We start from the raw sequence: 12,909 nt of genomic DNA, 5'->3' as shown, positions 1-12,909 counted from the left end.
AAAGTGCATCGACTGTCTGTATTTTGGCTTTTATTGCATATTTCCGACATTTATTGAAAATGAAACGGAAAATCCGAAACAGGGACATATTATATTTTTAATTGGTTCAAATGGCTCTGAGCACTATGGGACTCAACTTCTGAGGTCATCAGTCCCCTAGAACTTAGAACTACTTAAACCTAACTAACCTAAGGACAGCACTGCCCGAGGCAGGATTCGAACCTGCGACCGTAGCGGCAGCGTGGTTCCAGACTGTAGCGCATATATTTTTAATTCATCGGGAATGAAACCGAAAAACCGAAATACGCACAGATTAGATTTTAGATTCCGATTCGTATCGGAAGTAAAATCTAAAAATCGAAATATAGACCGTCGACGGACTTTTATTCATAAAATATTCTTGCTTCGTTGTTACAAGTGTTAAATAAGATTCAGCCTATCGCCACGCCTTCTACTATTAACAGCAAAGTAAGGATTTATATTACAGTTCTAACAGTTGCTTAGTGCTTCATTTCTACATATTTATTACTGTAGTTATTAGATGATATGCGCCACCAGAATTTACATACTTTTCTCTTATAATTCGAAACGACTTTCTTAAAGTTATAGAGAATAAAAACTCATTTCTTTCATTTAGTTTGCCCTACTAAGATGTATTTGCTCACGCAACTATAAATCACGCTTCTGATTTCAGGAATCGTTTTAGGTAATAACGTTGGGGGAATACAACTCCACTGAATCTGAGGTCCTAACTTCTACCAGTGGCTAAAAAACTTAGCTTTGAGACTTCTCATGAGTGTATTCTTTTCCTTCAGAAATGGCGTGACGACATTCAGTAGCTTAAAAAGAATGTTTCATCCACTCTTGAATAATTACGAAAACCATGGGCTCGGAGCTACTCAAGTATCAGCATGGGTGAATTTCTTCGTTTGCATTAGCCATTTGTTTCCCACAGCTTTCTCAACGTTAGCTTCAAAACAGCCCAGACAAATGTCAGTGCTAGTGCCTGGGTAACACCACGCGGCATTTCGTAGAACATAGCTTCAATGAACGTTAAGATAAACAATACGCAACCAGCGACAGGAACAGGGCAGCGGTGGAATCACTGAGTGAAGTCGGTCCGGACGTATGTAGGCTATAGCGAAATTGGTCGGTCGCTCAGTCGGTCGGTCGACCGACGACAGATAAATTGCTGCATGTGTACGACCCTTAAGTCAATACGTCTATACTCCGCACGTCACCTGAAGGTGTGTGGCAGAAGGTACTAAGTGCACCACTGTCATTTCGTCCCCGTTTATTTATTTATTTACACGTCAAGTTCCTTAGGACCCAATTGAGGAGCAAATCTCCAAGGTCATGGAACATGTCAGTAGATGAAATTACAACATAAAAATAATAATAGATAAAAATAAAATGTTTATGAGCCTGAAAAAAGTCAAGTTTAAGTAAACGCAATCAACAATACAACAAGAATCAGCTTAATTTTTCAAGGAACTTCTCGACTGAAAAGAAAGAGTGCCCGCATCTCGTGGTCGTGCGGTAGCGTTCTCGCTTCCCACGCCCGGGTTCCCGGGTTCGATTCCCGGCGGGGTCAGGGATTTTCTCTGCCTCGTGATGGCTGGGTGTTGTGTGCTGTCCTTAGGTTAGTTAGGTTTAAGTAGTTCTAAGTTCTAGGGGACTTATGACCACAGCAGTTGAGTCCCATAGTGCTCAGAGCCATTTGAACCATTTTTTGAAAAGAAAGAGTGACCCATGAGGAAACTCTTCAGTTTCGATTTGAAAGCGCGTGGATTACTGCTAAGATTTTTTAATTCGAACGGTAGCTTATTGAAAATGGATGCAGCAGTATACTGCACACCTTTCTGCACAAGAGTTAAGGAAGACCGATCCAAATGCAGGTTTGATTTCTGCCGAGTATTAACTAAGTGAAAGCTGCTTTTTCTTGGGAATTAGCTAATATTGTTAACAAGAAATGACAGTGAGGAACATATATATATTGAGAAGCCAATGTAAAATACCCAGACTCATGAACTGGGGTCGACAAGAGGTTCGTGATCTTACACAACTTTTTGCCCAAACCGCCCGTTTCTGAGCCAAAAATATCCTTTTACAATGGGAAGAGGTACCCAAAAATATAATACCATACGACATAAGCGAATGAAAATAAGCAAAGAAGACTAATTTTCGGGTCGAACGATCATTCACTTCTGATGCCATTCGATAGTAAAAATGGCAGCATTAAGTCTTTGAACAAGATCTCTTTCCATGACAGTTTAGTATCAATCTGAACACCTAGAAATTTGAACTGTTCAGTTTCACTAACCATCTGCCCATTCTGTGAAATTAAAACGTCCGATTTTGTTGAATTGTGTGTCAGAAACTGTAAAAACTGAGTCTTACTGTGATTTAACGTTACTTTATTTTCTACAAGACATGAAATTAGATCATGAACTGCACTATTTGAAACTGGACCAATGTTGCACACAACATCCTTTACTACCAAGCTAGTGTCATCACCAAACAGAAATATTTCATAGTTACCTGTAATACTGGTGGACATATCATTTATATAAATAAGGAACAGGAGTGGACCCAACACTGATCCCTGGGGCACCCTCAATTTGATTGTACCCTATTCAGACCCCACATCACAGCCATTCTCAACATTGTGAATCATGACCTTTTGCTGTCTGTTGCTAAAGTAAGAGGTGAACCAATTGTGAGCTTCTCCCCGTATTCTGTAATGGTCCAATTTCTTCAGTAATATTTTGTGCTCAACACAATCAAATGCCTTAGTTAAATCAAAAAATATGCCTAGAGTTCGAAACCTTTTGTTCAACCCATCCAGTACTTCACAGAGAAAAGAGAATATAGCATTTTCAGTTGTTAAACGACTTCTAAAGACGAACTGTACATTTGATAGCAAATCATGTGATATAAAATGATCAATTATCCTTACTTACACAGCCTTTTCAATGACTTCAGCAAACACTGTCATAGAAATAGGTCTAAAATTGTCTCCATGATCCTTTTCTCCATTTTTATAAAGCGACTTTACTACTGAGTACTTTAATCGTTCAGAAAACTGACCTGGCTTAAAGGAAAAATTACAAATATGGCTAAGTACGGGGCTAACATATGCGGCACAGTACTTTAATATTCTGCTGGGCACTCTATCATATCTATGAGAGTCCTCAGTCTTCATGATTGTTAAATACTCTACATATATCTGATTTATCAGTAACAGAAATATTTTTACTACGAACTGACTTTATATTGTCGACCTTGTGCTGCTGACCAGACACTTCCTTCGCGGTTTTAATTTTATCCTGTGAATTAACTATTCTATTCGCGTACCACATACTGTTTGCCTTCCTAATAACATTTTTAAGCACCTTACAAATCTGTTTGGAATGGTCCACTGTAGCTTGATTGTGACTACTTCTAACATTTTGATAAAATACCCGCTTTGTTCTACATGATACCCTTACCCCACTATTCAGCCACTTGGGCTGCTTATTACTGCTAGTTCCCCGTTTGAAACGTTCTAATGGAAAGCAACTCTCAAACAGCATGAGAAATGTGTTAAGAAAAGCCTTATATTTGTCATCTGTGTTACCGGCACTATAAACATCCTGTCACTCTTGTTCTTTGACAAGGTTTAAAAAACTCACTATTGCTGTTAGATTAACTTCCCTATGTAGTTTGTAATTATACGTGACACTTTTTTGAGTACAAAAGCCTTTTAGTGCTAAAATTTGTGCATCATGGTCTGAAAGTCCATTCACCCTTTTACTAACAGAATGCCCATCTAGCAATGAAGAATGAATAAAAATATTGTGTGGCTGTGCTACTGTTCCCCTGCACCCTAGTTGGAAAAAACACAGTCTGCATGAGATCATATGAATTTAGGAGACGTACAAACATCCTTTTTCGTGCAACAGCATATACAAAATTCTATATTGAAGTCACCACATATATCTAATTCCTGGTACTTCCTACAAAGTGAATCTAGAACCCTCTCTAGCTTGAGTAGAAATTTTCTGAAGTCAGGTTTAGGGGACCTATAAACAACAACAATTATAAGTTTAGTTTCACTAAATTTTACTGCCCTTGCACAGCATTCAAATATCTGTTCCTTGAAAAACAGCCAGCTAATCTGCATCCTGGTAAAGAAAGCTTCTGAATTGTCAAATTATTTAAGTGGTTCTCCTATATACCAATAATTTCAGAGTCAACATCTATAAGCAGTTCATAAAGTTTATCCCTAACACTTCTTATATTTTCATCAAATATGCTGATTGCTTCTCCACCTGGAAACATGACGTCCTCTGAAGGTGAGCCCTTAGTTAGAGGGACTTCCTTTAAGCAGGTATACCTATCAGCCGACTTTAATCCAAAAAAGGTGCAGCTCTAACACCAACTACTTCAGGAATTTTTCCATGAGTGAACCCACCACCACCCACTACACTGTCACCCATAAGCTTTGCCAGACTCCCCTTCCCGTCTGTTGAGGTGCACGCCATGCCTAGTATCTGATAGACACAACTGGCACCACTGAAATGTGACCCACGCCCTCTGCCATCAGTGTCTTCCCGAGCCCCATGTTAACGCGGTTAACAGCCGCATTAAGATGAGGCCGAGCATGACTCTCAAACAGTTGCACGAAATGCGCATTAGTGCCACCAGTTTTAGTAGCTATCTTTTCCAGGTCACCATCTATATCATATTCCCCTCCCTATCAAGACTGTTCCCTGCTCCACCCACTACCACTACGTGATCCTCCTTGGTAAAATTCCTACGTAACTCCCCTATGCTGTCAGTCACCGGAGGCAACCCTGCACTAGGCTTCACAATGCTGGTGACCTGGTGCTCACTCACCAACACTTCCTGCAACTGCTCGCCCGCACCTCTACCGTGCGAACTACCTAGTAGCAGAACTAACTTCTTTCTGTTACAATTTACAACTGACCTAGGCATCCTAAATGCTGAGGACTGCTGCATGTTCCCTACATTTATAGCTACAAGAGGCTCCTCTCCACTCAACTCTGACAGTTGGTCAAATCTATTGCATATACGCAGAGTATAACTGTCTGAATACCTCCTCCCCCTAGCTGCCTTCTTGCCAATTGCCGGTTCCCATTCCCCACCACCCTTCACCCTCCTCAACTCATATAGTTCCTCCTTTGCGCGTTGTAACTGCACCTCAAGGGCACAGATCTTGCGCTCCTGCTCCTCATCAACTTATTTCTACTACAGTTTTGCATTCCCAGGAGAGGATTTCGCTAGAATTCCCACTGGCTTCCCCACTGCATTCCTCCCAATGAAAATACTTTGAACAAATCCCACACCGTAACCCACTACTCTCAAACCTACAACAGAGCCCACACTACTCACTCATGGTAAAATTTTACAGTTACTGAAAAAAAACTATACGTCTACGTTACGCAATTTCAGTTACACCAATAGAACTACACTCCTGGAAATGGAAAAAAGAACACATTGACACCGGTGTGTCAGACCCACCATACTTGCTCCGGACACCGCTGCCGTCAGTGTCAGCCAGTTTGCCGTGGCACGCGGAGCTCCATCGCAGTCTTTAACACTGGTAGCATGCCGCGACAGCGTGGACGTGAACCGTATGTGCAGTTGACGGACTTTGAGCGAGGGCGTATAGTGGGGATGCGGGAGGCCGGGTGGACGTACCGCCGAATTGCTCAACACGTGGGGCGTGAGGTCTCCACAGTACATCGATGTAGTCGCCAGTGGTCGGCGGAAGGTGCACGTGCCCGTCGACCTGGGACCGGACCGCAGCGACGCACGGATGCACGCCAAGACTGTAGGATCCTACGCAGTGCCGTAGGGGACCGCACCGCCACTTCCCAGCAAATTAGGGACACTGTTGCTCCTGGGGTATCGGCGAGGACCATTCGCAACCGTCTCCATGAAGCTGGGCTACGGTCCCGCACACCGTTAGGCCGTCTTCCGCTCACGCCCCAACATCGTGCAGCCCGGCTCCAGTGGTGTCGCGACAGGCGTGAATGGAGGGACGAATGGAGACGTGTCGTCTTCAGCGATGAGAGTCGCTTCTGCCTTGGTGCCAATGATGGTCGTATGCGTGTTTGGCGCCGTGCAGGTGAGCGCCACAATCAGGACTGCATACGACCGAGGCACACAGGGCCAACACCCGGCATCATGGTGTGGGGAGCGATCTCCTACACTGGCCGTACACCACTGGTGATCGTCGAGGGGACACTGAATAGTGCACGGTACATCCAAACCGTCATCGAACCCATCGTTCTACCATTCCTAGACCGGCAAGGGAACTTGCTGTTCCAACAGGACAATGCACGTCCGCATGTATCCCGTGCCACCCAACGTGCTCTAGAAGGTGTAAGTCAACTACCCTGGCCAGCAAGATCTCCAGATCTGTCCCCCATTGAGCATGTTTGGGACTGGATGAAGCGTCGTCTCACGCGGTCTGCACGTCCAGCACGAACGCTGGTCCAACTGAGGCGCCAGGTGGAAATGGCATGGCAAGCCGTTCCACAGGACTACATCCAGCATCTCTACGATCGTCTCCATGGGAGAATAGCAGCCTGCATTGCTGCGAAAGGTGGATATACACTGTACTAGTGCCTACATTGTGCATGCTCTGTTGCCTGTGTCTATGTGCCTGTGGTTCTGTCAGTGTGATCATGTGATGTATCTGACCCCAGGAATGTGTCAATAAAGTTTCCCCTTCCTGGGACAATGAATTCACGGTGTTCTTATTTCAATTTCCAGGAGTGTATTTACAGAACTAACAATAAAAAAAACTAAACTCCGTCTGAACAGGCCATGAAGGCCCAACAGAACCGACCGGCCGCCGTGTCATCCTCAGCCTACAGGCGTCACCGGATGCGGATATGGAGGGGCGTGAGGTCAACACACCGCCCTCCCGGCCGTATGCCAGTTTACGAGACCGCAGCCGCTACTTCTCAATCAAGTAGCTCCTCAGTTTGCCTCACAAGGGCCAGTTGAACAGTCACCTATAACTCTCGTTTTGCAGGTCGATCCATCTGATTCTACAATATCTGTACTTGAAGGAAACTAAAATATTCCACAACCTCGGCCATTTCGTTGTCCACAACTCCCACGGCCGTGAGTTAACCAAGCTTTTTTGGCAGCTGTTACTGTAATAGTAGTATTTAGTACACTCGAGAGGCAAAGAAACTGGTACACTTGCCTAATATCGTGTAGGGCCCCCGCGAGCACGCACAAGTGCCGTAACATGACGTGACATGGACTCGACTAATGTCTGAGGTAGTGCTGGAGGGAACTGCCACCATGAATCCTGTAGGGCTGTCCATAAACCCGTAAGAATACGAGGGTATGCGACAGCACGCTGCAAGGTATCCCAGATATTTTCAATAATGTTAATATCTGGAGAGCTTAGGGCCAGCGGAAGAGTGTTCGTGGAGCCACTCCGTAGCAATTCTGGACATGTGGGGTGTCGCATTGTCCTGCTGGAATTTCTCAAGTCCGTAAGAATAAACAATGGACATGAATAGACGCAGGTGATCATACAGGATGCTTAAGTACGTGTCACATTTCAGAGTCGTATCAGAAGTCTCATACCATTCCAACTTCACATGCCCCATACTATTACAGAGCCTCCACCAGCTTGGACATTCCCCATGCAGGGTCCATGAGTTCATGAGGTTGTCTCCATACCCGTACACGACCAACGATATGAAACGAGATTCCTCCGATCAGCCAACATGTTTCAAGTCATCAACAGTCCAATGTCGGTGTAGACGGGCCCTCGAGAGGCGTAAAGCTTTCTGTCGTGCTGGGCACACGAGTGGTCCTTCGACACCGAAAGCCCATATCGATGATGTTTCGTTGAATGGTTTGCGCGCTGATACTTTCTAATGGCCCAGCACTGAAATCTGCAGCAATCTGCGGAAGGGTTGCACTTCTGTGACGTTGAACGATTCACTTCAATAGTCGTTGGTCCCGTTAAAATGGCTCTCAGCACTATGGGACTTAACATCTGTGGTCATCAATCCCCTAGAACTTAGAACTACTTAAACCTAACTAACCTAAGGGCATCACACACATCCATGCCCGAGGCAGGATTCGAACCTGCGACCGTAGCAGTCCCGCGGTTCCGGACTGAGCGCCTAGAACCGCTAGACCACCGCGGCCAGCCGTTGGTCCCGTTCTTGCAGAATTTTTTTCCGGCCACAGCGATGTAAGTGATTCGTTGTTTTACCGGATTCTTGATATTCACGGTACACTCATGAAATGGTCGTATGGGAAAATCCGCACTTAAGTGCTGCCTCGGAGATGCTGTGTCCCATTGCTCGTGCGCCGACTATAACACCACGTTCAAACTCACTTAAATCTTGATAACCTGCCATTGTAGCAACACTAACCGATATAACAACTGCGCCAAACACTTGTTGTCTTATATAGGCGTCGCCGACCCCAGCGCCTTATTCTGCCCGTTTATACACCACTGGCAATTAAAATTGCTATACCAAGAAGAAATGCAGATGATAAACGGGTATTCATTGGACAAATATATTATACTGGAACTGACTTGTGATTACATTTTCGCTTGGGTGCGTAGATCCCGAGAAATCAGTACCAAGAACAACCAACTCTGTCCGTAATAACGGCCTTGATACGCCTGGGGACTGAGTCAAACAGAGCTTGGATGGCGAGTACAGGTACAGCCGCCCATGCAGCTTCAACACGATACCAAAGTTCATCAAGAGTAGTGACTGCGCATTGTGACGAGCCAGTTGCTCGGCCACCATTGACCAGACGTTTTCGATTGGTGAGACATCTGGAGAATGTGCTACCCAGGGCAGCAGTCGAACATTTTCTGTATCCAGAAAGGCCCGTACAGGAACTGCAACATGCGGTCGTGCATTATCTTGCTGAAATGTAGGGTTTCACAGGGATCGAAGGAAGGGTAGAGCCACGGATCGTAACACATCTGAAATTTAACGTCCACTGTTCAAAGTGCCGTCAATGCGAACAAGAGGTGACCGAGACGTGTAACCAATGGCACCCCATACCATCACGCCGGGTGATACGCCAGTATGGCGATGACGAATACACGCTTCCAATGTGCGTCCATCGTGATGTCGCCAAACACGGATGCGACCATCATAATGCTGTAAACAGAACCTGGATTCATCCGAAAAAATGACGTTTGGCCATTCGTGCACCCAGGATCGTCGTTGAGTACACCATCGCAGGCGGTACTGTCTGTGATGCAGCGTCAAGGGTAACCGCAGCCACGGCCTCCGAGCTGATAGCCCATGGTGCTGCAAACGTCATCGAACTGTTCGTGCAGGTGGTTGTCGTTTTGCAAACGTCGCCATCTGTTGACTCAGGGATCGAGACGTGGCTGCACGATCCGTTACAGCCATGCGGATAAGATGCCCGTCATCTCGACTGCTAGTGATACGAGGCCGTTGGGATCCAACACGGCGTTCCACATTACCTTCCTGAACCCACCGATTCCACATTCTGCTAACAGTCATTGGATCTCGACCAACGCGAGCAGCAATGTCGCGATACGATAAACCGTAATCGCTGTAGGCTACACTCCGACCTTTATCAAAGTCGGAAACGTAATGGTACGCATTTCTGCTCCTTACACGAGGCATCACAACAACGTTTCACCAGGCAACGCCGGTCAAGTGCTGTTTGTATATGAGAAGTCGGTTGGTAACTTTCCTCATGTCAGCACGTTGTAGGAGTCGCCACCGGCGCCAATCTTGTGTGTATGCTCTGAAAAGCTAATCATTTGCATATCACAGCATCTTCTTCCTGTCGATTAAATTTCGCTGCTGTAGCACGTCATCTTCGTGGTGTAGCAATTTTAATGGTCAGCAGTGTATATCTCTTTATTTGAATGAGCATGCCTATACCAGTATCTTGGCGCTTCGGTATGTTACAGTAGGTATTGGTATTCAATATACTGTGGAATATTAGAGAAAAAAACACACCTTCATAACATAATGTAACAGTTGTCAAAACTTAAGAAGGCAACAATGTATAAACATAAGTGTTGCAATTGAAATCTGTGTGTATTCACAACACTCATAAGCATTAAGTATTATAAAAAGCAAACTAATAAACACCAATACCTTTCTCATCAATGTTTAGTAGAACATCCTGAGGAGTAACATCATCTGATGAAAATCTGGAACTACAGGTGGTGGAATTTCTCCCTCAGATGAAGACTCCAGCGGCTCGCCCACAGATTTGTGATTCAAAATCTGACTTCTGTTCGTAAACGTTTGGCCATAATAAATTTTCATACGGCATGCACTATTTACATGGTTATAATGCACTACTGAAACCGTATTTCATGAAACAAAGCACTGCCTGCGCAATACTTGCATACTCGGTCAGACGTGTTTCAACCTGCTCTCCCTCTCCTTCTGTGCTGGAAAACTGCAACTTCATCAGTCAGTGAGATAAAAGGGTTTTGCAATTGCTGACCAAATATAATCTAATAATAAGTATGACGCTACACGAAATATGCGACTGTTACACCAGCTACAGCAGAGGGGTTTAACTGAATATTCATATTTCTCTTCCAAGGTTTCCCCATAAAATATAAAATTAATCGCTAATTACCTTTTTTAATAAAAAGGCACAAAAATTCAGCACTCTAGACAATAATGCAAAAGAGTGACAAACGAAAGAATGGAGAAGTAGGTCACGAGTGATCAGCCGCGGGCCTAGTGTTAACATAGTCTCATTTGCTCAACATTTTCCCTCAAAACACTCTATCACAAAATTCTTTTTTGAGTAATGCTGCCTCCACTACACTGTATCCCAGCTTCCATCCTTTTTAAATGAAGTACATCGCTAGGCTGAACAACACACTCCGCTACTGCTGCTCTCTGACTTACTCTCACAAAGCAAGGTTAACCTCTCTGACAAAACATCTTTGCTATCCAATATGATCTTACGAAGAATATGATCACACTGACATTACAGAGGTTGAGCACGTTTATGAAATTCGTAACTCCATTCACATTGATGGCCAAAACTTCCTGAAAATCGTCAAAGCTAAAAGAACAGCACCCTTTCACTGTTACTACAATGACAAACAATAAAACTAGTACAAATATAAAAAGACTCTACAACTGCTAGCACCACCGCTATTTTTCTACACCAGATAGTGTTGAATGCTGCCTATTCATCAAATATGTTAGGTCTAGGAAACCTGACTTCTCGGATCGCTAGACCACATTCAAACAAATCATATTAGTGAGTTTTATTACGAAGTTAACAAAGACAATACTTAACTTTGACAATAACACAGAAATTTCTCCGCGAGGTCTAGGGCGGCTTGCCACTGTTTGCGTATGGGTGAGTGTGTGTGTGTTGTCCCTAGCGTAAGTTAGTTTAAGTTAGGTTAAGTAGTGTGTAAGCCTAGGGACCAAAGACCTCAGCAGTTTGGTCCCATAGGAACGTACCACGAAGCACGAAGTGTCGCAAGCAAAGGGCGACATGCAAATAAGAAATCTCTTCAGTATATACAGTTGCTAAGTCGCTGGTCTTGAAGTGCCTAAGCTTGATGCTGCTGTAGAAGTTGGCCGCGACCAGTCTGGAGCGGCGCTTGTATTCTCTTCACATCTTCACATCGAGGCAGCTACTGTCACGTTGTCGTCCTGGAGAGGTTTCGGCCAGCGCGCAATTGGCTGACGTCTTGTCACAACCCCCTCTCCTAAATGATTCCAGACTGGCGTGCCTGCGCTTGACTTTGCGCCGTAACAGATAGCACTGATGGAGTGGAGAAGATCCAAAGGATCGCAGAGCTTTCCCTTACAGGTGTATTTATAAAGCACGAAAACATCAGGGAGATGTTCCGCCAGATCGAGTGGCAGACGGTGGAAGAGAGGGATGGTGTATCACCGTGTGGTTTACTGTTACAGTTCCAAGACCGTGTGTTTCCAGAAGTGTCAGGCAGTGCACTTATTTCTCCTATGTATATCTCACGACGAGACAATGAACACAAAATTACAGAGGCTCAAGATCACTCCGACGCTTACCAGCAGTCATTCTTCCCGTGGCCATTCACGACTGGAACAGTACTGTGTTTACATTTTGTGGCGTGCAGTTGCAGCTCTACGGTTATAAACCTAAGTACTGACAAACTTATTTGTGAACTGTTATACAGTTATTAAATTTAATAGTTTCAAGTGGTGTTTCGTGCTATTTGTGGCAATATAACGATTTAATAAACTTTTGAAAACGTTCGCTCGCTGTGTTTTTTACTGTGCGTTGAAGTCGTTTAGGTTTTAGTTTTCAGCAGACGTTTCTTATTGTTTCTAGTGAAATATTCTAGTAAAATTTTCATTCAGTGTTTTAACTTCGTTGAGTGTTCCTGTGGCCGCTTGAATGTTTGATTTTAGCTAGTAATTTTGTGAAGTTTTGTTGGTATTGGTATCAGCTGTGATGTAGTAGTATTAACAGAAGTAGTTGCTTTGTTAGTAAACAGAGAATTTCGAGACCTCTATCGTTAGTTCTATGCCAACGGCCTTGCAGCAGTGGTAACACCGGTTCCCGTCAGATCGCCGAAGTTAAGCGCTGCTGGGCTGGACTGGCACTTGGATGGGTGACCATCCGGTCTGCCGAGCGCTGTTGGCACTAGGAAGAGTGATGAGTGTCTAGACGATTTTATTGTGAAATAATTAATGGAACCTTACCTTAATAAAGGAAGAAATGTCACATGTGACAATTTTTTCACCTCCTTGGCTCTCTGAAACCTTGAAAGCAACTGCTGCAGGTCTAGTGGGCACCACAAATCGATCTCGCAGGGAAATTGCAGTCTGTATCAGTGTTACTTAAGAAGAATGATACCACATTGACAGGGAGAAAGCAACA

At 44.4% G+C, this 12,909-nt stretch overlaps 1 pseudogene; it reads left to right on the top strand.

The window, feature by feature from the left end:
- The first annotated feature begins 12,554 nt into the window (after positions 1-12,554).
- On the top strand, positions 12,555-12,672 carry LOC124546329 (annotated as a pseudogene).
- Positions 12,673-12,909: the final 237 nt, after the last annotated feature.

The sequence above is a fragment of the Schistocerca americana genome, chromosome 8 (genome assembly GCF_021461395.2).
Source record: "Schistocerca americana isolate TAMUIC-IGC-003095 chromosome 8, iqSchAmer2.1, whole genome shotgun sequence".
Classification (NCBI taxonomy): Eukaryota; Metazoa; Arthropoda; class Insecta; order Orthoptera; family Acrididae; genus Schistocerca; species Schistocerca americana.
The sequence above is the reverse complement of the archived record's forward strand: the minus strand, read 5'-3'. Positions and strand labels throughout refer to the sequence as shown.